This window comes from Leuresthes tenuis, unplaced genomic scaffold (genome assembly GCF_036924035.1).
Source record: "Leuresthes tenuis unplaced genomic scaffold, fLeuTen1.0.hap1 SCAF_1, whole genome shotgun sequence".
NCBI lineage: Eukaryota > Metazoa > Chordata > Actinopteri > Atheriniformes > Atherinopsidae > Leuresthes > Leuresthes tenuis.
The window spans coordinates 687,477-709,441 of NW_027325355.1; the positions used below are offsets into that span (position 1 = coordinate 687,477).

At 47.0% G+C, this 21,965-nt stretch overlaps 1 non-coding gene and 52 pseudogenes across 1 annotated transcript; all 53 read right to left on the reverse strand.

Annotated features, from left to right (window-relative positions):
• Positions 1-87: 87 nt before the first annotated feature.
• LOC140288450 (5S ribosomal RNA) lies at positions 88-206 on the reverse strand (annotated as a pseudogene).
• A 269-nt stretch (positions 207-475) lies between these two features.
• LOC140305871 (5S ribosomal RNA) lies at positions 476-594 on the reverse strand (annotated as a pseudogene).
• A 269-nt stretch (positions 595-863) lies between these two features.
• Positions 864-982, reverse strand: LOC140300443 (5S ribosomal RNA; annotated as a pseudogene).
• A 269-nt stretch (positions 983-1,251) lies between these two features.
• LOC140291221 (5S ribosomal RNA) lies at positions 1,252-1,370 on the reverse strand (annotated as a pseudogene).
• Positions 1,371-1,639: 269 nt separating this feature from the next.
• LOC140291192 (5S ribosomal RNA) lies at positions 1,640-1,758 on the reverse strand (annotated as a pseudogene).
• A 272-nt stretch (positions 1,759-2,030) lies between these two features.
• Positions 2,031-2,148, reverse strand: LOC140296971 (5S ribosomal RNA; annotated as a pseudogene).
• Positions 2,149-2,417: 269 nt separating this feature from the next.
• LOC140313264 (5S ribosomal RNA) lies at positions 2,418-2,536 on the reverse strand (annotated as a pseudogene).
• A 269-nt stretch (positions 2,537-2,805) lies between these two features.
• LOC140288451 (5S ribosomal RNA) lies at positions 2,806-2,924 on the reverse strand (annotated as a pseudogene).
• A 269-nt stretch (positions 2,925-3,193) lies between these two features.
• On the reverse strand, positions 3,194-3,312 carry LOC140299624 (5S ribosomal RNA; annotated as a pseudogene).
• A 269-nt stretch (positions 3,313-3,581) lies between these two features.
• On the reverse strand, positions 3,582-3,700 carry LOC140300445 (5S ribosomal RNA; annotated as a pseudogene).
• Positions 3,701-3,969: 269 nt separating this feature from the next.
• On the reverse strand, positions 3,970-4,088 carry LOC140278664 (5S ribosomal RNA; annotated as a pseudogene).
• Positions 4,089-4,357: 269 nt separating this feature from the next.
• LOC140289093 (5S ribosomal RNA) lies at positions 4,358-4,476 on the reverse strand (annotated as a pseudogene).
• A 269-nt stretch (positions 4,477-4,745) lies between these two features.
• Positions 4,746-4,864, reverse strand: LOC140293330 (5S ribosomal RNA; annotated as a pseudogene).
• A 269-nt stretch (positions 4,865-5,133) lies between these two features.
• Positions 5,134-5,252, reverse strand: LOC140300131 (5S ribosomal RNA; annotated as a pseudogene).
• Positions 5,253-5,521: 269 nt separating this feature from the next.
• LOC140292487 (5S ribosomal RNA) lies at positions 5,522-5,640 on the reverse strand (annotated as a pseudogene).
• Positions 5,641-5,909: 269 nt separating this feature from the next.
• LOC140294188 (5S ribosomal RNA) lies at positions 5,910-6,028 on the reverse strand (annotated as a pseudogene).
• A 656-nt stretch (positions 6,029-6,684) lies between these two features.
• On the reverse strand, positions 6,685-6,803 carry LOC140290291 (5S ribosomal RNA; annotated as a pseudogene).
• Positions 6,804-7,072: 269 nt separating this feature from the next.
• On the reverse strand, positions 7,073-7,191 carry LOC140314897 (5S ribosomal RNA; annotated as a pseudogene).
• Positions 7,192-7,460: 269 nt separating this feature from the next.
• LOC140300404 (5S ribosomal RNA) lies at positions 7,461-7,579 on the reverse strand. Its single transcript, XR_011914829.1, has one exon. It is a non-coding gene; the product is annotated as a 5S ribosomal RNA (ribosomal RNA).
• A 269-nt stretch (positions 7,580-7,848) lies between these two features.
• Positions 7,849-7,967, reverse strand: LOC140292488 (5S ribosomal RNA; annotated as a pseudogene).
• A 269-nt stretch (positions 7,968-8,236) lies between these two features.
• LOC140294190 (5S ribosomal RNA) lies at positions 8,237-8,355 on the reverse strand (annotated as a pseudogene).
• Positions 8,356-9,011: 656 nt separating this feature from the next.
• LOC140290292 (5S ribosomal RNA) lies at positions 9,012-9,130 on the reverse strand (annotated as a pseudogene).
• Positions 9,131-9,399: 269 nt separating this feature from the next.
• On the reverse strand, positions 9,400-9,518 carry LOC140314908 (5S ribosomal RNA; annotated as a pseudogene).
• A 269-nt stretch (positions 9,519-9,787) lies between these two features.
• LOC140292490 (5S ribosomal RNA) lies at positions 9,788-9,906 on the reverse strand (annotated as a pseudogene).
• Positions 9,907-10,175: 269 nt separating this feature from the next.
• On the reverse strand, positions 10,176-10,294 carry LOC140292491 (5S ribosomal RNA; annotated as a pseudogene).
• A 272-nt stretch (positions 10,295-10,566) lies between these two features.
• LOC140272928 (5S ribosomal RNA) lies at positions 10,567-10,685 on the reverse strand (annotated as a pseudogene).
• A 269-nt stretch (positions 10,686-10,954) lies between these two features.
• LOC140295473 (5S ribosomal RNA) lies at positions 10,955-11,073 on the reverse strand (annotated as a pseudogene).
• Positions 11,074-11,342: 269 nt separating this feature from the next.
• LOC140292492 (5S ribosomal RNA) lies at positions 11,343-11,461 on the reverse strand (annotated as a pseudogene).
• A 269-nt stretch (positions 11,462-11,730) lies between these two features.
• LOC140293855 (5S ribosomal RNA) lies at positions 11,731-11,849 on the reverse strand (annotated as a pseudogene).
• A 656-nt stretch (positions 11,850-12,505) lies between these two features.
• On the reverse strand, positions 12,506-12,624 carry LOC140291125 (5S ribosomal RNA; annotated as a pseudogene).
• Positions 12,625-12,893: 269 nt separating this feature from the next.
• LOC140314919 (5S ribosomal RNA) lies at positions 12,894-13,012 on the reverse strand (annotated as a pseudogene).
• A 269-nt stretch (positions 13,013-13,281) lies between these two features.
• Positions 13,282-13,400, reverse strand: LOC140292493 (5S ribosomal RNA; annotated as a pseudogene).
• A 269-nt stretch (positions 13,401-13,669) lies between these two features.
• Positions 13,670-13,788, reverse strand: LOC140296338 (5S ribosomal RNA; annotated as a pseudogene).
• Positions 13,789-14,057: 269 nt separating this feature from the next.
• LOC140291126 (5S ribosomal RNA) lies at positions 14,058-14,176 on the reverse strand (annotated as a pseudogene).
• A 269-nt stretch (positions 14,177-14,445) lies between these two features.
• LOC140314930 (5S ribosomal RNA) lies at positions 14,446-14,564 on the reverse strand (annotated as a pseudogene).
• Positions 14,565-14,833: 269 nt separating this feature from the next.
• Positions 14,834-14,952, reverse strand: LOC140287556 (5S ribosomal RNA; annotated as a pseudogene).
• A 269-nt stretch (positions 14,953-15,221) lies between these two features.
• Positions 15,222-15,340, reverse strand: LOC140314941 (5S ribosomal RNA; annotated as a pseudogene).
• Positions 15,341-15,609: 269 nt separating this feature from the next.
• LOC140303902 (5S ribosomal RNA) lies at positions 15,610-15,728 on the reverse strand (annotated as a pseudogene).
• Positions 15,729-15,997: 269 nt separating this feature from the next.
• On the reverse strand, positions 15,998-16,116 carry LOC140292495 (5S ribosomal RNA; annotated as a pseudogene).
• Positions 16,117-16,388: 272 nt separating this feature from the next.
• Positions 16,389-16,507, reverse strand: LOC140300851 (5S ribosomal RNA; annotated as a pseudogene).
• Positions 16,508-16,776: 269 nt separating this feature from the next.
• Positions 16,777-16,895, reverse strand: LOC140295474 (5S ribosomal RNA; annotated as a pseudogene).
• A 269-nt stretch (positions 16,896-17,164) lies between these two features.
• LOC140303909 (5S ribosomal RNA) lies at positions 17,165-17,283 on the reverse strand (annotated as a pseudogene).
• A 269-nt stretch (positions 17,284-17,552) lies between these two features.
• Positions 17,553-17,671, reverse strand: LOC140292496 (5S ribosomal RNA; annotated as a pseudogene).
• A 272-nt stretch (positions 17,672-17,943) lies between these two features.
• Positions 17,944-18,062, reverse strand: LOC140300852 (5S ribosomal RNA; annotated as a pseudogene).
• Positions 18,063-18,331: 269 nt separating this feature from the next.
• Positions 18,332-18,450, reverse strand: LOC140297205 (5S ribosomal RNA; annotated as a pseudogene).
• A 269-nt stretch (positions 18,451-18,719) lies between these two features.
• Positions 18,720-18,838, reverse strand: LOC140294894 (5S ribosomal RNA; annotated as a pseudogene).
• A 269-nt stretch (positions 18,839-19,107) lies between these two features.
• LOC140288877 (5S ribosomal RNA) lies at positions 19,108-19,226 on the reverse strand (annotated as a pseudogene).
• Positions 19,227-19,873: 647 nt separating this feature from the next.
• Positions 19,874-19,992, reverse strand: LOC140294676 (5S ribosomal RNA; annotated as a pseudogene).
• A 269-nt stretch (positions 19,993-20,261) lies between these two features.
• Positions 20,262-20,385, reverse strand: LOC140290808 (5S ribosomal RNA; annotated as a pseudogene).
• A 269-nt stretch (positions 20,386-20,654) lies between these two features.
• Positions 20,655-20,772, reverse strand: LOC140286928 (5S ribosomal RNA; annotated as a pseudogene).
• Positions 20,773-21,041: 269 nt separating this feature from the next.
• Positions 21,042-21,159, reverse strand: LOC140293363 (5S ribosomal RNA; annotated as a pseudogene).
• A 269-nt stretch (positions 21,160-21,428) lies between these two features.
• On the reverse strand, positions 21,429-21,547 carry LOC140297286 (5S ribosomal RNA; annotated as a pseudogene).
• A 269-nt stretch (positions 21,548-21,816) lies between these two features.
• On the reverse strand, positions 21,817-21,935 carry LOC140273198 (5S ribosomal RNA; annotated as a pseudogene).
• Between the last annotated feature and the right edge of the window lie 30 nt (positions 21,936-21,965).

Sequence of the window (21,965 nt, forward strand, 5' to 3'; positions counted from 1 at the left end):
CAGCTGAAGATGGCCAACTTCCTCATGTGTCACAGGGTGATCAGACGTTGCAACAAAAGACATGCAGGTTGTAGAGAGAAGAGAAAACGCTTACAGCACCTGGTATTCCCAAGCAGTCTCCCATTAAAGTACTAACCAGGCCCAACCCTCCTTGGCTTCCGAGATCAGACGAGGTCGGGCTTATTCAGGGTGGTGTGGCCGTAAGGAACAATTTCTGTGACAAATGTGCATTATATAGGTACTGGAATCATACAATTCCTCTATGTAACCAGATAATTGCAGAGAAAGGCTGACTTGTTATGGGCACATCTTCTTCCCTGATGTGATTATTCTCTGCAGCTGAAACTGAGACTCTCAGATCACTTCGTGTCTGCCAACAAAGCAGCAGCAGCTGAAGATGACCAACTTCCTCATGTGTCACAGGGTGATCAGACGTTGCAACAAAAGACATGCAGGTGGTCGAGAGAAGACAAAAAGCTTACAGCTCCTGGTATTCCCAAGCGGTCTCCCATTTAAGTACTAACCAGGCCCAACCCTCCTTGGCTACCGAGATCAGACGAGGTCGGGCATGTTCAGGGTGGTGTGGCCGTAAGCAACAATGTCTGTGACAAATGTGCATTATATAGGTACTGGAATCATACGGTTCCTCTATGTAACCAGATAATTGCCGAGAAAGGCTGACTTGTAGTGGGCAAATCTTCTTCCCTCATGTGATCATTCTCTGCAGCTGAAACTGAGACTCTCAGATCACTTCGTGTCTGCCAACAAAGCAGCAGCAGCTGAAGATGACCACCTTCCTCATGTGTCACAGGGTGATCAGACGTTGCAACAAAAGACATGCAGGTGGTCGAGAGAAGAGAAAAAGCTTACAGCACCTGGTATTCCCAAGAGGTCTTCCATCCAAGTACTAACCACGCCCAACCCTCCTTGGCTTCCGAGATCAGACGAGGTCGGGTATGTTCAGGGTGGTGTGGCCGTAAGCAACAATGTCTCTGACAAATGTGCATTATATAGGTACTGGAATCATACGGTTCCTCTATGCAACCAGATCATTTCCGAGAAAGGCTGATGTGTAGTGGGCACATCTTCTGCCCTGACGTGATTATTCTCTGCAGCTGAAACTGAGACTCTCAGATCACTTTGTGTCTGCCAACACAGCAGCAGCAGCTGAAGATGACCAACTTCCTCATGTGTCACAGGGTGATCAGACGTTGCAACAAAAGACATGCAGGTGGTAGAGAGAAGAGAATCAGCTTACAGCACCTGGTATTCCCAGATATTCTACCATCCAAGTACTAACCAGGCCCAAACCTGCTTGGCTTCCGAGATCAGACGTGGTCAGGCATATTCAGGGTGGTGTGGCCGTAAGCAACCATAACTGTGACAAATGTGCATTATATAGGTACTGGAATCATACAGTTCCTCTATGTAACCAGATAATTGCCGAGAAAAGCTGATAAGTAGTGGGCACATCTTCTTCCCTGACGTGATTATTCTCTCGAGCTGAAACTGAGACTCTCAGATCACTTTGTGTCTGCCAACAAAGCAGCAGAAGCTGAAGATGACCAACTTCCTCATGTGTCACAGGGTGATCAGACGTTGCAACAAAAGACATGCAGGTGGTACAGAGAAGAGAAAAAGCTTACAGCACCTCGTATTCCGAAGTGGTCTCCCATCCAAATACTAACGAGGCCCAACCCTGCTTTTCTTCCAAGATCAGACGAGGTCAGGTATATTCATGGTGGTGCGGCCGTAAGCAACAATATCGGTGACAAATGTGCATTATATAGGTACTGGAATCATACACTTCCTCTGTGTAACCAGATAATTGCCGAAAAAGGCTGACTTGTAGTGGGCACATCATCTTCCTCCTTGATGTGATTATTCTCTTCAGCTGAAACTGAGACTCTCAGATCACCTCGTGTCTATCAACAAAGCAGCAGCAGCTGAAGATGACCAACTTCTTCACGTGTCACAGGGTGATCAGACGTTGCAACAAAAGACATGCAGGTGGTAGAGAGAAGAGAAAAAGCTTACAGCACCTGGTATTCCCAAGCTGTCTCCCATCCAAGTACTAACCAGGTACAACCTTCTTGGTGTCCGAGATCAGACGAGGTCGGGCTTATTCAAGGTGGTGTGGCCGTAAGCAACAATGTCTCTGACAAATGTGCATTATATAGGTATTGGAATCATACGGTTCCTCTATGCAACCAGATAATTGCCGAGAAAGGCTGATGTGTAGCGGGCAAATCATCTTCTCTGATGTGATCATTCTCTGCAACCGAAACTGAGACTCTCAGATCACTTTGTGTCAGCCAACAAAGCAGCAGCAGCTGAAGATGACCAACTTCCTCATGTGTCACAGGGTGATCAGACGTTGCAACAAAAGACATGCAGGTTGTAGAGAGAAGAGAAAACGCTTACAGCACCTGGTATTCCCAAGCAGTCTCCCATCCAAGTACTAAGCAGGTTCAACCCTGCTTGGCTTCCGAGATCAGACGAGGTCGGGTATGTTCAGGGTGGTGTGGCCGTAAGCAACAATGTGTCTGACAAAAGTGCATTATATAAGTACAGGAATCATACGGTTCCTCTATGTAACCAGATAATTGCTGAGAAAGGCTGATGTGTAGTGGGCACATCTTCTTCCCTGACGTGATTATTCTCTTCAGTTGAAACTGAGACTCTCAGATCACTTCGTGTCTTCCAACAAAGCAGCAGCAGCTGAAGATGGCCAACTTCCTCATGTGTCACAGGGTGATCAGACGTTGCAAGAAAAGACATGCAGGTTGTAGAGAGAAGAGAAAACGCTTACAGCACCTGGTATTCCCAAGCAGTCTCCCATTAAAGTACTAACCAGGCCCAACCCTCCTTGGCTTCCGAGATCAGACGAGGTCGGGCTTATTCAGGGTGGTGTGGCCGTAAGGAACAATTTCTGTGACAAATGTGCATTATATAGGTACTGGAATCATACAATTCCTCTATGTAACCAGATAATTGCAGAGAAAGGCTGACTTGTTATGGGCACATCTTCTTCCCTGATGTGATCATTCTCTGCAGCTGAAACTGAGACTCTCAGATCACTTCGTGTCTGCCAACAAAGCAGCAGCAGCTGAAGATGACCAACTTCCTCATGTGTCACAGGGTGATCAGACGTTGCAACAAAAGACATGCAGGTGGTCGAGAGAAGACAAAAAGCTTACAGCTCCTGGTATTCCCAAGTGGTCTCCCATCCAAGTACTAACCAGGCCCAACCCTCCTTGGCTACCGAGATCAGACGAGGTCGGGCATGTTCAGGGTGGTGTGGCCGTAAGCAACAATGTCTGTGACAAATGTGCATTATATAGGTACTGGAATCATACGGTTCCTCTATGTAACCAGATAATTGCCGAGAAAGGCTGACTTGTAGTGGGTTCATCTTCTTCCCTCATGTGATCATTCTCTGCAGCTGAAACTGAGACTCTCAGATCACTTCGTGTCTGCCAACAAAGCAGCAGAAGCTGAAGATGACCACCTTCCTCATGTGTCACAGGGTGATCAGACGTTGCAACAAAAGACATGCAGGTGGTCGAGAGAAAAGAAAAAGCTTACAGCACCTGGTATTCCCAAGAGGTCTTCCATCCAAGTACTAACCACGCCCAACCCTCCTTGGCTTCCGAGATCAGACGAGGTCGGGTATGTTCAGGGTGGTGTGGCCGTAAGCAACAATGTCTCTGACAAATGTGCATTATATAGGTACTGGAATCATACGGTTCCTCTATGCAACCAGATAATTTCCGAGAAAGGCTGATGTGTAGTGGGCACATCTTCTTCCCTGACGTGATTATTCTCTGCAGCTGAAACTGAGACTCTCAGATCACTTTGTGTCTGCCAACAAAGCAGCAGCAGCTGAAGATGACCAACTTCCTCATGTGTCACAGGGTGATCAGACGTTGCAACAAAAGACATGGAGGTGGTAGAGAGAAGAGAATCAGCTTACAGCACCTGGTATTCCCAGATAGTCCACCATCCAAGTACTAACCAGGCCCAACCCTGCTTTTCTTCCAAGATCAGACGAGGTCAGGCATATTCAGGGTGGTGCGGCCGTAAGCAACAATAGCTGTGACAAATGTGCATTATATAGGTACTGGAATCATACACTTCTTCTATGTAACCAGATAATTGCAGAGAAAGGCTGACTTGTAGTGGGCACATCTTCTTCCCTGACGTGATTATTCTCTGTAGCTGAAACTGAGACTCTCAGATCACTTTGTGTCTGCCAACAAAGCAGCAGCAGCTGAAGATGACCAACTTCCTCATGTGTCACAGGGTGATCAGACGTTGCAACAAAAGACATGCAGGTGGTAGAGAGAAGAGAAGAAGCTTACAGCACCTGGTATTCCCAAGCAGTCTCCCATCCAAGCACTAAGCAGGCTCAACCCTGCTTGGCTTCCGAGATCATACGAGGTCGGGCATGTTCAGGGTGGTGTGGCCGTAAGCAACAATGTCTCTGACAAATGTGCATTATATAGGTACTGGAAGCATACGGTTCCTCTATGCAACCAGATAATTGCCGAGAAAGGCTGATGTGTAGCGGGCATATAATCTTCTCTGATGTGATCATTCTCTTCAGCTGAAACTGAGACTCTCAGATCACTTCGTGTCTGCCAACAAAGCAGCAGAAGCTGAAGATGACCAACTTCCTCATGTGTCACAGGGTGATCAGACGTTGCAACAAAAGACATGCAGGTGGTAGAGAGAAGAGAAGAAGCTTACATCACCTGGTATTCCGAAGTGGTCTCCCATCCAAGTACTAACCAGGCCCAACCCTGCTTTTCTTCCAACATCAGACGAGGTCAGGCATATTCAGGGTGGTGCGGCCGTAAGCAACAATAGCTGTGACAAATGTGCATTATATAGTTACTGGAATCATACACTTCTTCTATGTAACCAGATAATTGCAGAGAAAGGCTGACTTGTAGTGGGCACATCTTCTTCCCTGATGTGATTATTCTCTTCAGCTGAAACTGAGACTCTCAGATCACTTCGTGTCTGCCAACAAAGCAGCAGAAGCTGAAGATGACCAACTTCCTCATGTGTAACAGGGTGATCAGACGTTGCAACAAAAGACATGCAGGTGGTATAGAGAAGAGAAAAAGCTTACAGCACCTGGTATTCCCAAGCGGTCTCCCATTCAAGTCCTAACCAGGCCCAACCCTGCTTGGCTTCCGAGATCAGACGAGGTCGGGCTTATTCAGGGTGGTGTGGCCGTAAGCAACAATATCGGTGACAAGTGTGCATTATATAGGTACTGGGATCATACACTTCCTCTGTGTAACCAGATAATTGCCGAAAAAGGCTGACTTGTAGTGGGTTCATCTTCCTCCTTGATGTGATTATTCTCTTCAGCTGAAAATGAGACTCTCAGATCACCTCGTGTCTATCAACAAAGCAGCAGCAGCTGAAGATGACCAACTTCTTCACGTGTCACAGGGTGATCAGACGTTGCAACAAAAGACTTGCAGGTGGTAGAGAGAAGAGAAAAAGCTTACAGCACCTGGTGTTCCCAAGCTGTCTCCCATCCAAGTACTAACCAGGTACAACCCTGTTTGGCGTCCGAGATCAGACGAGGTCGGGCTTATTCAGGGTGGTGTGGCCGTAAGCAACAATGTCTCTGACAAATGTGCATTATATAGGTACTGGAATCATACGGTTCCTCTATGCAACCAGATAATTGCCGAGAAAGGCTGATGTGTAGCGGGCAAATCATCTTCTCTGATGTGATCATTCTCTGCAACTGAAACTGAGACTCTCAGATCACTTTGTGTCAGCCAACAAAGCAGCAGCAGCTGAAGATGACCAACTTCCTCATGTGTCACAGGGTGATCAGACGTTGCAACAAAAGACATGCAGGTGGTAGAGAGAAGAGAAAAAGCTTACAGCACCTGGTATTCCCAGAATGTCTACCACCCAAGTACTAACCAGGCCCAAACCTGCTTGGCTTCTGAGATCAGATGAGGTTGGGCATATTCAGGGTGGTGTGGCTGTAAGCAACCATAACTGTGACAAATGTGCATTATATAGGTACTGGAATCATACAGTTCCTCTATGCAACCAGATAATTGCCGAGAAAGGCTGATGTGTAGCGGGCAAATCATCTTCTCTGATGTGATCATTCTCTGCAACTGAAACTGAGACTCTCAGATCACTTTGTGTCAGCCAACAAAGCAGCAGCAGCTGAAGATGACCAACTTCCTCATGTGTCACAGGGTGATCAAACGTTGCAACAAAAGACATGCAGGTGGTAGAGAGAAGAGAAAAAGCTTACAGCACCTGGTATTCCCAAGATGTCTCCCATCCAAGTACTAACCAGGTACAACCTTCTTGGTGTCCGAGATCAGGCGAGGTCGGGCTTATTCAGGGTGGTGTGGCCGTAAGCAACAATGTCTCTGACAAATGTGCATTATATAGGTACTGGAATCATACGGTTCCTCTATGCAACCAGATAATTGCCGAGAAAGGCTGATGTGTAGCGGGCAAATCATCTTCTCTGATGTGATCATTCTCTGCAACTGAAACTGAGACTCTCAGATCACTTTGTGTCAGCCAACAAAGCAGCAGCAGCTGAATATGACCAACTTCCTCATGTGTCACAGGGTGATCAGACGTTGCAACAAAAGACATGCAGGTTGTAGAGAGAAGAGAAAACGCTTACAGCACCTGGTATTCCCAAGCAGTCTCCCATCCAAGTACTAAGGAGGCTCAACCCTGCTTGGCTTCCGAGATCGGACGAGGTCGGGCATGTTCAGGGTGGTGTGGCCGTAAGCAACAATGTGTCTGACAAATGTGCATTATATAACTACAGGAATCATACGGTTCCTCTATGTAACCAGATAATTGCTGAGAAAGGCTGATGTGTAGTCGGCACATCTTCTTCCCTGACGTGATTATTCTCTTCAGTTGAAACTGAGACTCTCAGATCACTTCGTGTCTTCCAACAAAGCAGCAGCAGCTGAAGATGGCCAACTTCCTCGTGTGTCACAGGGTGATCAGACGTTGCAACAAAAGACATGCAGGTTGTAGAGAGAAGAGAAAACGCTTACAGCACCTGGTATTCCCAAGCAGTCTCCCATTAAAGTACTAACCAGGCCCAACCCTCCTTGGCTACCGAGATCAGACGAGGTCGGGCATGTTCAGGGTGGTGTGGCCGTAAGCAACAATGTCTGTGACAAATGTGCATTATATAGGTACTGGAATCATACGGTTCCTCTATGTAACCAGATAATTGCCGAGAAAGGCTGACTTGTAGTGGGCACATCTTCTTCCCTCATGTGATCATTCTCTGCAGCTGAAACTGAGACTCTCAGATCACTTCATGTCTGCCAACAAAGCAGCAGCAGCTGAAGATGACCAACTTCCTCATGTGTCACAGGGTGATCAGACGTTGCAACAAAAGACATGCAGGTGGTTGAGAGAAGAGAAAAAGCTTACAGCACCTGGTATTCCCAAGCGGTCTCCCATCCAAGTACTAACCAGGCCCAACCCTGCTTGGCTTCCGAGATCAGACGAGGTCAGGCATATTCAGGGTGGTGTGGCCGTAAGCAACAATATCGGTGACAAGTGTGCATTATATAGGTACTGGGATCATACACTTCCTCTGTGTAACCAGATAATTGCCGAAAAAGGCTGACTTGTAGTGGGTTCATCTTCCTCCTTGATGTGATTATTCTCTTCAGCTGAAAATGAGACTCTCAGATCACCTCGTGTCTATCAACAAAGCAGCAGCAGCTGAAGATGACCAACTTCTTCACGTGTCACAGGGTGATCAGACGTTGCAACAAAAGACTTGCAGGTGGTAGAGAGAAGAGAAAAAGCTTACAGCACCTGGTGTTCCCAAGCTGTCTCCCATCCAAGTACTAACCAGGTACAACCCTGTTTGGCGTCCGAGATCAGACGAGGTCGGGCTTATTCAGGGTGGTGTGGCCGTAAGCAACAATGTCTCTGACAAATGTGCATTATATAGGTACTGGAATCATACGGTTCCTCTATGCAACCAGATAATTGCCGAGAAAGGCTGATGTGTAGCGGGCAAATCATCTTCTCTGATGTGATCATTCTCTGCAACTGAAACTGAGACTCTCAGATCACTTTGTGTCAGCCAACAAAGCAGCAGCAGCTGAAGATGACCAACTTCCTCATGTGTCACAGGGTGATCAGACGTTGCAACAAAAGACATGCAGGTGGTAGAGAGAAGAGAAAAAGCTTACAGCACCTGGTATTCCCAGAATGTCTACCACCCAAGTACTAACCAGGCCCAAACCTGCTTGGCTTCTGAGATCAGATGAGGTTGGGCATATTCAGGGTGGTGTGGCTGTAAGCAACCATAACTGTGACAAATGTGCATTATATAGGTACTGGAATCATACAGTTCCTCTATGCAACCAGATAATTGCCGAGAAAGGCTGATGTGTAGCGGGCAAATCATCTTCTCTGATGTGATCATTCTCTGCAACTGAAACTGAGACTCTCAGATCACTTTGTGTCAGCCAACAAAGCAGCAGCAGCTGAAGATGACCAACTTCCTCATGTGTCACAGGGTGATCAAACGTTGCAACAAAAGACATGCAGGTGGTAGAGAGAAGAGAAAAAGCTTACAGCACCTGGTATTCCCAAGATGTCTCCCATCCAAGTACTAACCAGGTACAACCTTCTTGGTGTCCGAGATCAGGCGAGGTCGGGCTTATTCAGGGTGGTGTGGCCGTAAGCAACAATGTCTCTGACAAATGTGCATTATATAGGTACTGGAATCATACGGTTCCTCTATGCAACCAGATAATTGCCGAGAAAGGCTGATGTGTAGCGGGCAAATCATCTTCTCTGATGTGATCATTCTCTGCAACTGAAACTGAGACTCTCAGATCACTTTGTGTCAGCCAACAAAGCAGCAGCAGCTGAATATGACCAACTTCCTCATGTGTCACAGGGTGATCAGACGTTGCAACAAAAGACATGCAGGTTGTAGAGAGAAGAGAAAACGCTTACAGCACCTGGTATTCCCAAGCAGTCTCCCATCCAAGTACTAAGGAGGCTCAACCCTGCTTGGCTTCCGAGATCGGACGAGGTCGGGCATGTTCAGGGTGGTGTGGCCGTAAGCAACAATGTGTCTGACAAATGTGCATTATATAACTACAGGAATCATACGGTTCCTCTATGTAACCAGATAATTGCTGAGAAAGGCTGATGTGTAGTCGGCACATCTTCTTCCCTGACGTGATTATTCTCTTCAGTTGAAACTGAGACTCTCAGATCACTTCGTGTCTTCCAACAAAGCAGCAGCAGCTGAAGATGGCCAACTTCCTCGTGTGTCACAGGGTGATCAGACGTTGCAACAAAAGACATGCAGGTTGTAGAGAGAAGAGAAAACGCTTACAGCACCTGGTATTCCCAAGCAGTCTCCCATTAAAGTACTAACCAGGCCCAACCCTCCTTGGCTACCGAGATCAGACGAGGTCGGGCATGTTCAGGGTGGTGTGGCCGTAAGCAACAATGTCTGTGACAAATGTGCATTATATAGGTACTGGAATCATACGGTTCCTCTATGTAACCAGATAATTGCCGAGAAAGGCTGACTTGTAGTGGGCACATCTTCTTCCCTCATGTGATCATTCTCTGCAGCTGAAACTGAGACTCTCAGATCACTTCGTGTCTGCCAACAAAGCAGCAGAAGCTGAAGATGACCAACTTCCTCATGTGTCACAGGGTGATCAGACGTTGCAACAAAAGACATGCAGGTGGTTGAGAGAAGAGAAAAAGCTTACAGCACCTGGTGTTCCCAAGCTGTCTCCCATCCAAGTACTAACCAGGTACAACCCTGTTTGGCGTCCGAGATCAGACGAGGTCGGGCTTATTCAGGGTGGTGTGGCCGTAAGCAACAATGTCTCTGACAAATGTGCATTATATAGGTACTGGAATCATACGGTTCCTCTATGTAACCAGATAATTGCCGAGAAAAGCTGATAAGTAGTGGGCACATCTTCTTCCCTGACGTGATTATTCTCTCGAGCTGAAACTGAGACTCTCAGATCACTTTGTGTCTGCCAACAAAGCAGCAGCAGCTGAAGATGACCAACTTCCTCATGTGTCACAGGGTGATCAGACGTTGCAACAAAAGACATGCAGGTGGTAGAGAGAAGAGAAAAAGCTTACAGCACCTGGTGTTCCCAAGCTGTCTCCCATCCAAGTACTAACCAGGTACAACCCTGTTTGGCGTCCGAGATCAGACGAGGTCGGGCTTATTCAGGGTGGTGTGGCCGTAAGCAACAATGTCTCTGACAAATGTGCATTATATAGGTACTGGAATCATACGGTTCCTCTATGCAACCAGATAATTGCTGAGAAAGGCTGATGTGTAGCGCGCAAATCATCTTCTCTGATGTGATCATTCTCTGCAACTGAAACTGAGACTCTCAGATCACTTTGTGTCTGCCAACAAAGCAGCAGCAGTAACTGAAGATGACCAACTTCCTCATGTGTCACAGGGTGATCAGACGTTGCAACAAAAGACATGCAGGTGGTAGAGAGAAGAGAAGAAGCTTACAGCACCTCGTATTCCCAAGCGGTCTCCCATCCAAGTACTAACCAGCCCCAACCCTGCTTGGCTTCCGAGATCAGACGAGGTCGGGCATATTCAGGGTGGTGTGTCCGTAAGCGACAATTTCTGTGACAAATGTGCATTATATAGGTAATGGAGTCATACGGTTCCTCTATGTAACCAGATAATTGCCGAGAAAGGCTGATGTGTAGTGGGCACATCTTGTTCCCTGACGTGATAATTCTCTCCAGCTGAAAATGAGACTCTCAGATCACTTTGTGTCTGCCAACAAAGCAGCAGAAGCTGAAGATGACCAACTTCCTCATGTGTCACAGGGTGATCAGACGTTGCAACAAAAGACATGCAGGTGGTAGAGAGAAGAGAAAAAGCTTACAGCACCTGGTATTCCAAAGCAGTCTCCCATCTAAGTACTAACCAGGCCCAACCGTGCTTGGCTTCCGTGATCGGACAAGGTCGGATATGTTGAGGGTGGTGTGGCCGTAAGCAACAAAGTCTGTGACAAATGTGCATTATATTGGTACTGGAATCATACAGTTCCTCTATGTAACCAGATAATTGCCGAGAAAGGCTGATGTGTAGTGGGCATATCTTCTTCCCTGATGTGATTATTCTCTCCAGCTGAAACTGAGACTCTCAGATCACTTCGTGTCTGCCAACAAAGCAGCAGCAGCTGAAGATGACCAACTTCTTCACGTGTCACAGGGTGATCAGACGTTGCAACAAAAGACATGCAGGTGGTAGAGAGAAGAGAAAAAGCTTACAGCACCTGGTGTTCCCAAGCTGTCTCCCATCCAAGTACTAACCAGGTACAACCCTGTTTGGCGTCCGAGATCAGACGAGGTCGGGCTTATTCAGGGTGGTGTGGCCGTAAGCAACAATGTCTCTGACAAATGTGCATTATATAGGTACTGGAATCATACGGTTCCTCTATGCAACCAGATAATTGCCGAGAAAGGCTGATGTGTAGCGGGCAAATCATCTTCTCTGATGTGATCATTCTCTGCAACTGAAACTGAGACTCTCAGATCACTTTGTGTCAGCCAACAAAGCAGCAGCAGCTGAAGATGACCAACTTCCTCATGTGTCACAGGGTGATCAGACGTTGCAACAAAAGACATGCAGGTGGTAGAGAGAAGAGAAAAAGCTTACAGCACCTGGTATTCCCAGAATGTCTACCACCCAAGTACTAACCAGGCCCAAACCTGCTTGGCTTCTGAGATCAGATGAGGTTGGGCATATTCAGGGTGGTGTGGCCGTAAGCAACCATAACTGTGACAAATGTGCATTATATAGGTACTGGAATCATACAGTTCCTCTGTGTAACCAGATAATTGCCGAAAAAGGCTGACTTGTAGGGGGTTCATCTTCATCCTTGATGTGATTATTCTCTTCAGCTGAAACTGAGACTCTCAGATCACCTCGTGTCTATCAACAAAGCAGCAGCAGCTGAAGATGACCAACTTCTTCACGTGTCACAGGGTGATCAGACGTTGCAACAAAAGACATGCAGGTGGTAGAGAGAAGAGAAAAAGCTTACAGCACCTGGTATTCCCAAGATGTCTCCCATCCAAGTACTAACCAGGTACAACCTTCTTGGTGTCCGAGATCAGGCGAGGTCGGGCTTATTCAGGGTGGTGTGGCCGTAAGCAACAATGTCTCTGACAAATGTGCATTATATAGGTACTGGAATCATACGGTTCCTCTATGCAACCAGATAATTGCCGAGAAAGGCTGATGTGTAGCGGGCAAATCATCTTCTCTGATGTGATCATTCTCTGCAACTGAAACTGAGACTCTCAGATCACTTTGTGTCAGCCAACAAAGCAGCAGCAGCTGAATATGACCAACTTCCTCATGTGTCACAGGGTGATCAGACGTTGCAACAAAAGACATGCAGGTTGTAGAGAGAAGAGAAAACGCTTACAGCACCTGGTATTCCCAAGCAGTCTCCCATCCAAGTACTAAGGAGGCTCAACCCTGCTTGGCTTCCGAGATCAGACGAGGTCGGGCATGTTCAGGGTGGTGTGGCCGTAAGCAACAATGTGTATGACAAATGTGCATTATATAACTACAGGAATCATACGGTTCCTCTATGTAACCAGATAATTGCTGAGAAAGGCTGATGTGTAGTCGGCACATCTTCTTCCCTGACGTGATTATTCTCTTCAGTTGAAACTGAGACTCTCAGATCACTTCGTGTCTTCCAACAAAGCAGCAGCAGCTGAAGATGGCCAACTTCCTCGTGTGTCACAGGGTGATCAGACGTTGCAACAAAAGACATGCAGGTTGTAGAGAGAAGAGAAAACGCTTACAGCACCTGGTATTCCCAAGCAGTCTCCCATTAAAGTACTAACCAGGCCCAACCCTCCTTGGCTACCGAGATCAGACGAGGTCGGGCATGTTCAGGGTGGTGTGGCCGTAAGCAACAATGTCTGTGACAAATGTGCATTATATAGGTACTGGAATCATACGGTTCCTCTATGTAACCAGATAATTGCCGAGAAAGGCTGACTTGTAGTGGGCACATCTTCTTCCCTCATGTGATCATTCTCTGCAGCTGAAACTGAGACTCTCAGATCACTTCGTGTCTGCCAACAAAGCAGCAGAAGCTGAAGATGACCAACTTCCTCATGTGTCACAGGGTGATCAGACGTTGCAACAAAAGACATGCAGGTGGTTGAGAGAAGAGAAAAAGCTTACAGCACCTGGTGTTCCCAAGCTGTCTCCCATCCAAGTACTAACCAGGTACAACCCTGTTTGGCGTCCGAGATCAGACGAGGTCGGGCTTATTCAGGGTGGTGTGGCCGTAAGCAACAATGTCTCTGACAAATGTGCATTATATAGGTACTGGAATCATACGGTTCCTCTATGCAACCAGATAATTGCCGAGAAAGGCTGATGTGTAGCGGGCAAATCATCTTCTCTGATGTGATCATTCTCTGCAACTGAAACTGAGACTCTCAGATCACTTTGTGTCAGCCAACAAAGCAGCAGCAGCTGAAGATGACCAACTTCCTCATGTGTCACAGGGTGATCAGACGTTGCAACAAAAGACATGCAGGTGGTAGAGAGAAGAGAAAAAGCTTACAGCACCTGGTATTCCCAGAATGTCTACCATCCAAGTACTAACCAGGCCCAAACCTCCTTGGCTTCTGAGATCAGATGAGGTTGGGCATATTCAGGGTGGTGTGGCCGTAAGCAACCATAACTGTGACAAATGTGCATTATATAGGTACTGGAATCATACGGTTCCTCTATGCAACCAGATAATTGCCGAGAAAGGCTGATGTGTAGCGGGCAAATCATCTTCTCTGATGTGATCATTCTCTGCAACTGAAACTGAGACTCTCAGATCACTTTGTGTCAGCCAACAAAGCAGCAGCAGCTGAATATGACCAACTTCCTCATGTGTCACAGGGTGATCAGACGTTGCAACAAAAGACATGCAGGTTGTAGAGAGAAGAGAAAACGCTTACAGCACCTGGTATTCCCAAGCAGTCTCCCATCCAAGTACTAAGGAGGCTCAACCCTGCTTGGCTTCCGAGATCAGACGAGGTCGGGCATGTTCAGGGTGGTGTGGCCGTAAGCAACAATGTGTATGACAAATGTGCATTATATAACTACAGGAATCATACGGTTCCTCTATGTAACCAGATAATTGCTGAGAAAGGCTGATGTGTAGTCGGCACATCTTCTTCCCTGACGTGATTATTCTCTTCAGTTGAAACTGAGACTCTCAGATCACTTCGTGTCTTCCAACAAAGCAGCAGCAGCTGAAGATGGCCAACTTCCTCGTGTGTCACAGGGTGATCAGACGTTGCAACAAAAGACATGCAGGTTGTAGAGAGAAGAGAAAACGCTTACAGCACCTGGTATTCCCAAGCAGTCTCCCATTAAAGTACTAACCAGGCCCAACCCTCCTTGGCTACCGAGATCAGACGAGGTCGGGCATGTTCAGGGTGGTGTGGCCGTAAGCAACAATGTCTGTGACAAATGTGCATTATATAGGTACTGGAATCATACGGTTCCTCTATGTAACCAGATAATTGCCGAGAAAGGCTGACTTGTAGTGGGCACATCTTCTTCCCTCATGTGATTATTCTCTGCAACTGAAACTGAGACTCTCAGATCACTTTGTGTCAGCCAACAAAGCAGCAGCAGCTGAAGATGACCAACTTCCTCATGTGTCACAGGGTGATCAGACGTTGCAACAAAAGACATGCAGGTGGTCGAGAGAAGAGAAAAAGCTTACAGCACCTGGTATTCCCAAGAGGTCTTCCATCCAAGTACTAAGGAGGCTCAACCCTGCTTGGCTTCCGAGATCAGACGAGGTCGGGCATGTTCAGGGTGGTGTGGCCGTAAGCAACAATGTGTCTGACAAATGTGCATTATATAACTACAGGAATCATACGGTTCCTCTATGTAACCAGATAATTGCTGAGAAAGGCTGATGTGTAGTCGGCACATCTTCTTCCCTGACGTGATTATTCTCTTCAGTTGAAACTGAGACTCTCAGATCACTTCGTGTCTTCCAACAAAGCAGCAGCAGCTGAAGATGGCCAACTTCCTCGTGTGTCACAGGGTGATCAGACGTTGCAACAAAAGACATGCAGGTTGTAGAGAGAAGAGAAAACGCTTACAGCACCTGGTATTCCCAAGCAGTCTCCCATTAAAGTACTAACCAGGCCCAACCCTCCTTGGCTACCGAGATCAGACGAGGTCGGGCATGTTCAGGGTGGTGTGGCCGTAAGCAACAATGTCTGTGACAAATGTGCATTATATAGGTACTGGAATCATACGGTTCCTCTATGTAACCAGATAATTGCCGAGAAAGGCTGACTTGTAGTGGGCAAATCTTCTTCCCTCATGTGATTATTCTCTGCAGCTGAAACTGAGACTCTCAGATCACTTCGTGTCTACCAACAAAGCAGCAGCAGCTGAAGATGACCAACTTCCTCATGTGTCACAGGGTGATCAGACGTTGCAACAAAAGACATGCAGGTGGTAGAGAGAAGAGAAAAAGCTTACAGCACCTGGTGTTCCCAAGAGGTCTCCCATCCAAGTACTAACCAGGTACAACCCTGTTTGGCGTCCGAGATCAGACGAGGTCGGGCATGTTCAGGGTGGTGTGGCCGTAAGCAACAATGTCTCTGACAAATGTGCATTATATAGGTACTGGAATCATACGGTTCCTCTATGTAACCAGATAATTGCCGAGAAAAGCTGATAAGTAGTGGGCACATCTTCTTCCCTGACGTGATTATTCTCTCGAGCTGAAACTGAGACTCTCAGATCACTTTGTGTCTGCCAACAAAGCAGCAGCAGCTGAAGATGACCAACTTCCTCATGTGTCACAGGGTGATCAGACGTTGCAACAAAAGACATGCAGGTGGTAGAGAGAAGAGAAAAAGCTTACAGCACCTGGTGTTCCCAAGCTGTCTCCCATCCAAGTACTAACCAGGTACAACCCTGTTTGGCGTCCGAGATCAGACGAGGTCGGGCTTATTCAGGGTGGTGTGGCCGTAAGCAACAATGTCTCTGACAAATGTGCATTATATAGGTACTGGAATCATACGGTTCCTCTATGCAACCAGATAATTGCTGAGAAAGGCTGATGTGTAGCGCGCAAATCATCTTCTCTGATGTGATCATTCTCTGCAACTGAAACTGAGACTCTCAGATCACTTTGTGTCTGCCAACAAAGCAGCAGCAGTAACTGAAGATGACCAACTTCCTCATGTGTCACAGGGTGATCAGACGTTGCAACAAAAGACATGCAGGTGGTAGAGAGAAGAGAAGAAGCTTACAGCACCTCGTATTCCCAAGCGGTCTCCCATCCAAGTACTAACCAGCCCCAACCCTGCTTGGCTTCCGAGATCAGACGAGGTCGGGCATATTCAGGGTGGTGTGGCCGTAAGCGACAATTTCTGTGACAAATGTGCATTATATAGGTAATGGAGTCATACGGTTCCTCTATGTAACCAGATAATTGCCGAGAAAGGCTGATGTGTAGTGGGCACATCTTGTTCCCTGACGTGATAATTCTCTCCAGCTGAAAATGAGACTCTCAGATCACTTTGTGTCTGCCAACAAAGCAGCAGAAGCTGAAGATGACCAACTTCCTCATGTGTCACAGGGTGATCAGACGTTGCAACAAAAGACATGCAGGTGGTAGAGAGAAGAGAAAAAGCTTACAGCACCTGGTATTCCAAAGCAGTCTCCCATCTAAGTACTAACCAGGCCCAACCGTGCTTGGCTTCCGTGATCGGACAAGGTCGGATATGTTGAGGGTGGTGTGGCCGTAAGCAACAAAGTCTGTGACAAATGTGCATTATATTGGTACTGGAATCATACAGTTCCTCTATGTAACCAGATAATTGCCGAGAAAGGCTGATGTGTAGTGGGCATATCTTCTTCCCTGATGTGATTATTCTCTCCAGCTGAAACTGAGACTCTCAGATCACTTCGTGTCTACCAACAAAGCAGCAGCAGCTGAAGATGACCAACTTCCTCATGTGTCACAGGGTGATCAGACGTTGCAACAAAAGACATGCAGGTGGTAGAGAGAAGAGAAAAAGCTTACAGCACCTGGTGTTCCCAAGAGGTCTCCCATCCAAGTACTAACCAGGTACAACCCTGTTTGGCGTCCGAGATCAGACGAGGTCGGGCATGTTCAGGGTGGTGTGGCCGTAAGCAACAATGTCTCTGACAAATGTGCATTATATAGGTACTGGAATCATACGGTTCCTCTATGTAACCAGATAATTGCCGAGAAAAGCTGATAAGTAGTGGGCACATCTTCTTCCCTGACGTGATTATTCTCTCGAGCTGAAACTGAGACTCTCAGATCACTTTGTGTCTGCCAACAAAGCAGCAGCAGCTGAAGATGACCAACTTCCTCATGTGTCACAGGGTGATCAGACGTTGCAACAAAAGACATGCAGGTGGTAGAGAGAAGAGAAAAAGCTTACAGCACCTGGTGTTCCCAAGCTGTCTCCCATCCAAGTACTAACCAGGTACAACCCTGTTTGGCGTCCGAGATCAGACGAGGTCGGGCTTATTCAGGGTGGTGTGGCCGTAAGCAACAATGTCTCTGACAAATGTGCATTATATAGGTACTGGAATCATACGGTTCCTCTATGCAACCAGATAATTGCTGAGAAAGGCTGATGTGTAGCGCGCAAATCATCTTCTCTGATGTGATCATTCTCTGCAACTGAAACTGAGACTCTCAGATCACTTTGTGTCTGCCAACAAAGCAGCAGCAGTAACTGAAGATGACCAACTTCCTCATGTGTCACAGGGTGATCAGACGTTGCAACAAAAGACATGCAGGTGGTAGAGAGAAGAGAAGAAGCTTACAGCACCTCGTATTCCCAAGCGGTCTCCCATCCAAGTACTAACCAGCCCCAACCCTGCTTGGCTTCCGAGATCAGACGAGGTCGGGCATATTCAGGGTGGTGTGGCCGTAAGCGACAATTTCTGTGACAAATGTGCATTATATAGGTAATGGAGTCATACGGTTCCTCTATGTAACCAGATAATTGCCGAGAAAGGCTCATGTGTAGTGGGCACATCTTGTTCCCTGACGTGATAATTCTCTCCAGCTGAAAATGAGACTCTCAGATCACTTTGTGTCTGCCAACAAAGCAGCAGAAGCTGAAGATGACCAACTTCCTCATGTGTCACAGGGTGATCAGACGTTGCAACAAAAGACATGCAGGTGGTAGAGAGAAGAGAAAAAGCTTACAGCACCTGGTATTCCAAAGCAGTCTCCCATCTAAGTACTAACCAGGCCAAACCGTGCTTGGCTTCCGTGATCGGACAAGGTCGGATATGTTGAGGGTGGTGTGGCCGTAAGCAACAAAGTCTGTGACAAATGTGCATTATATTGGTACTGGAATCATACAGTTCCTCTATGTAACCAGATAATTGCCGAGAAAGGCTGATGTGTAGTGGGCATATCTTCTTCCCTGATGTGATTATTCTCTCCAGCTGAAACTGAGACTCTCAGATCACTTCGTGTCTGCCAACAAAGCAGCAGCAGCTGAAGATGACCAACTTCTTCACGTGTCACAGGGTGATCAGACGTTGCAACAAAAGACATGCAGGTGGTAGAGAGAAGAGAAAAAGCTTACAGCACCTGGTATTCCCAAGCTGTCTCCCATCCAAGTACTAAGCAGGCTCAACCCTGCTTGGCTTCCGAGATCAGACAAGGTCGGGCATGTTCAGGGTAGTGTGGCCGTAAGAAACAATGTGTCTGACAAATGTGCATTATATAAGTACAGGAATCATGCGGTTCCTCTATGTAACCAGATAATTGCTGAGAAAGGCTGATGTGTAGTGGGCACATCTTCTTCCCTGACGTGATTATTCTCTTCAGCTGAAACTGAGACTCTCAGATCACTTCGTGTCTTCCAACAAAGCAGCAGAAGCTGAAGATGACCAACTTCCTCATGTGTCACAGGGGGATCAGACGTTGCAACAAAAGACATGCAGGTGGTCGAGAGAAGACAAAAAGCTTACAGCTCCTGGTATTCCCAAGCGGTCTCCCATTTAAGTACTAACCAGGCCCAACCCTCCTTGGCTTCCGAGATAAGACGAGGTCGGGCATGTTCAGGGTGGTGTGGCCGTAAGCAACAATGTCTGTGACAAATGTGCATTATATAGGTACTGGAATCATACGGTTCCTCTATGTAACCAGATAATTGCAGAGAAAAGCTGACTTGTAGTGGGCACATCTTCTTCCCTGACGTGATTATTCTCTGCAGCTGAAACTGAGACTCTCAGATCACTTCGTGTCTGCCAACAAAGCAGCAGCAGCTGAAGATGACCAACTTCCTCATGTGTCACAGGGTGATCAGACGTTGCAACAAAAGACATGCAGGTGGTAGAGAGAAGAGAAAAAGCTTAAAGCACCTGGTATTCCCAGGCAGTCTACCTTCCAAGTACTAACCAGGCCCAAACCTGCTTGGCTTCCGAGATCGTGCTTATTCAGGGTGGTGTGGCTGTAAGCAACAATATATGTGACAAATGTGCCTTATATAAGTACTGGAATCATACACTTCCTCTATGTAACCAGATAATTGCCGAGAAAGGCTGACTTGTAGTGGGCACATCTTCTTCCCTGATGTGATTATTCTCTGCAGCTGAAACTGAGACTCTCAGATCACTTTGTGTCTGCCAACAAAGCAGCAGCAGCTGAAGATGACCAACTTCCTCATGTGTCACAGGGTGATCAGACGTTGCAACAAAAGACATGCAGGTGGTAGAGAGAAGAGAAAAAGCTTACAGCACCTGGTATTCCAAAGCAGTCTCCCATGTAAGTACTAACCAGGCCCATCCGTGCTTGGCTTCCGAGATCGGACAAGGTCGGATATGTTGAGGGTGGTGTGGCCGTAAGCAACAAAGTCTGTGACAAATGTGCATTATATTGGTACTGGAATCATACAGTTCCTCTATGTAACCAGATAATTGCCGAGAAAGGCTGATGTGTAGTGGGCATATCTTCTTCCCTGATGTGATTATTCTCTCCAGCTGAAACTGAGACTCTCAGATCACTTTGTGTCTGCCAACAAAGCAGCAGCAGCTGAAGATGACCAACTTCCTCATGTGTCACAGGGTGATCAGACGTTGCAACAAAAGACATGCAGGTGGTAGAGAGAAGAGAAAAAGCTTACAGCACCTGGTATTCCCAAGCAGTCTCCCACCCAAGTACTAACCAGGCACAACCCCGCTTGGCTTCCGAGATCGGACAAGGTCGGGCATATTATATTCAGGGTGGTGTGGCCGTAAGCGACAATCTCTGTGACAAATGTGCATTATATAGGTACTGGAATCATACGGTTCCTCTATGTAACCAGATAATTGCAGAGAAAGGCTTATGTGTAGTGGGCACATCTTCTTCCCTGACGTGATTATTCTCTGCAGCTGAAACTGAGACTCTCAGATCACTTCGTATCTGCCAACAAAGCAGCAGAAGCTGAAGATGACCAACTTCCTCATGTGTCACAGGGTGATCAGACGTTGCAACAAAAGACATTCAGGTGGTCCAGAGAAGAGATAAAGCTTACAGCACCTGGTATTCCCAAGTGGTCTCCCACCCAAGTACTAACCAGGCCAACCGTGCTTGGCTTCCGAGATCAGACGAGGTCAGGCATGTTCAGGGTGGTGTTGCCGTAAGCGACAATGTCTGTGACAAATGTGCATTATATAGGTACTGGAATCATACGGTTCCTCTATGTAACCAGATAATTGCCGAGAAAGGCTTATGTGTAGTGGGCACATCTTCTTCCCTGACGTGATTATTCTCTGCAGCTGAAACTGAGACTCTCAGATCACTTCGTGTCTGCAAACAAAGCAGCAGAAGCTGAAGATGACCAACTTCCTCATGTGTCACAGGGTGATCAGACGTTGCAACAAAAGACATTCAGGTGGTCCAGAGAAGAGATAAAGCTTACAGCACCTGGTATTCCCAAGCAGTCTCCCACCCAAGTACTAACCAGGCCAACCGTGCTTGGCTTCCGAGATCAGACGAGGTCAGGCATATTGAGGGTGGTGTGGCCGTAAGCAACAATGTCTGTGACAAATGTGCATTATATAGGTACTGGAATCATACAGTTCCTCTATGTAACCAGATAATTGCCGAGAAAGGCTGATGTGTAGGGGGCACATCTTCTTCCCTGACGTTATTATTCTCTTCAGTTGAAAATGAGACTCTCAGATCACTTCGTGTCTGCCAACAAAGCAGCAGAAGCTGAAGATGACAAACTTCCTCATGTGTCACAGGGTGATCAGATGTTGCAACAAAAGACATGCAGGTGGTAGAGAGAAGAGAAAAAGCTTACAGCACCTGGTATTCCCAAGCAGTCTCCCATTGAAGTACGAACCAGGCCCAACCCTGCTTGGCTTCCAGGATAAGACAAGGTGGGGCTTATTCAGGGTGGTGTGGCCGTAAGCAACAATGTTTGTTACAAATGTGAATTATATAGGTACTGGAATCATACACTTCCTCTATGAAACCAGATAATTGCCGAGAAAGGCTGATGTGTAGTGGGCATATCATCTTCTCTGATGTGATCATTCTCTTCAGCTGAAACTGAGACTCTCAGATCACTTCGTGTCTGCCAACAAAGCAGCAGCAGCTGAAGATGACCAACTTCCTCATGTGTCACAGGGTGATCAGACGTTGCAACAAAACACATGCAGGTGGTAGAGAGAAGAGAAAAAGCTTACAGCACCTGGTATTCCCAAGCGGTCTCCCACCCAAGTACTAACCAGGCCCAACAATGCTTGGCTTCCGAGATCAGACGAGGTCAGGCAAATTCAGGGTGGTGTGGCCGTAAGTAACAATGTCTGTGACAAATGTGCATTATAT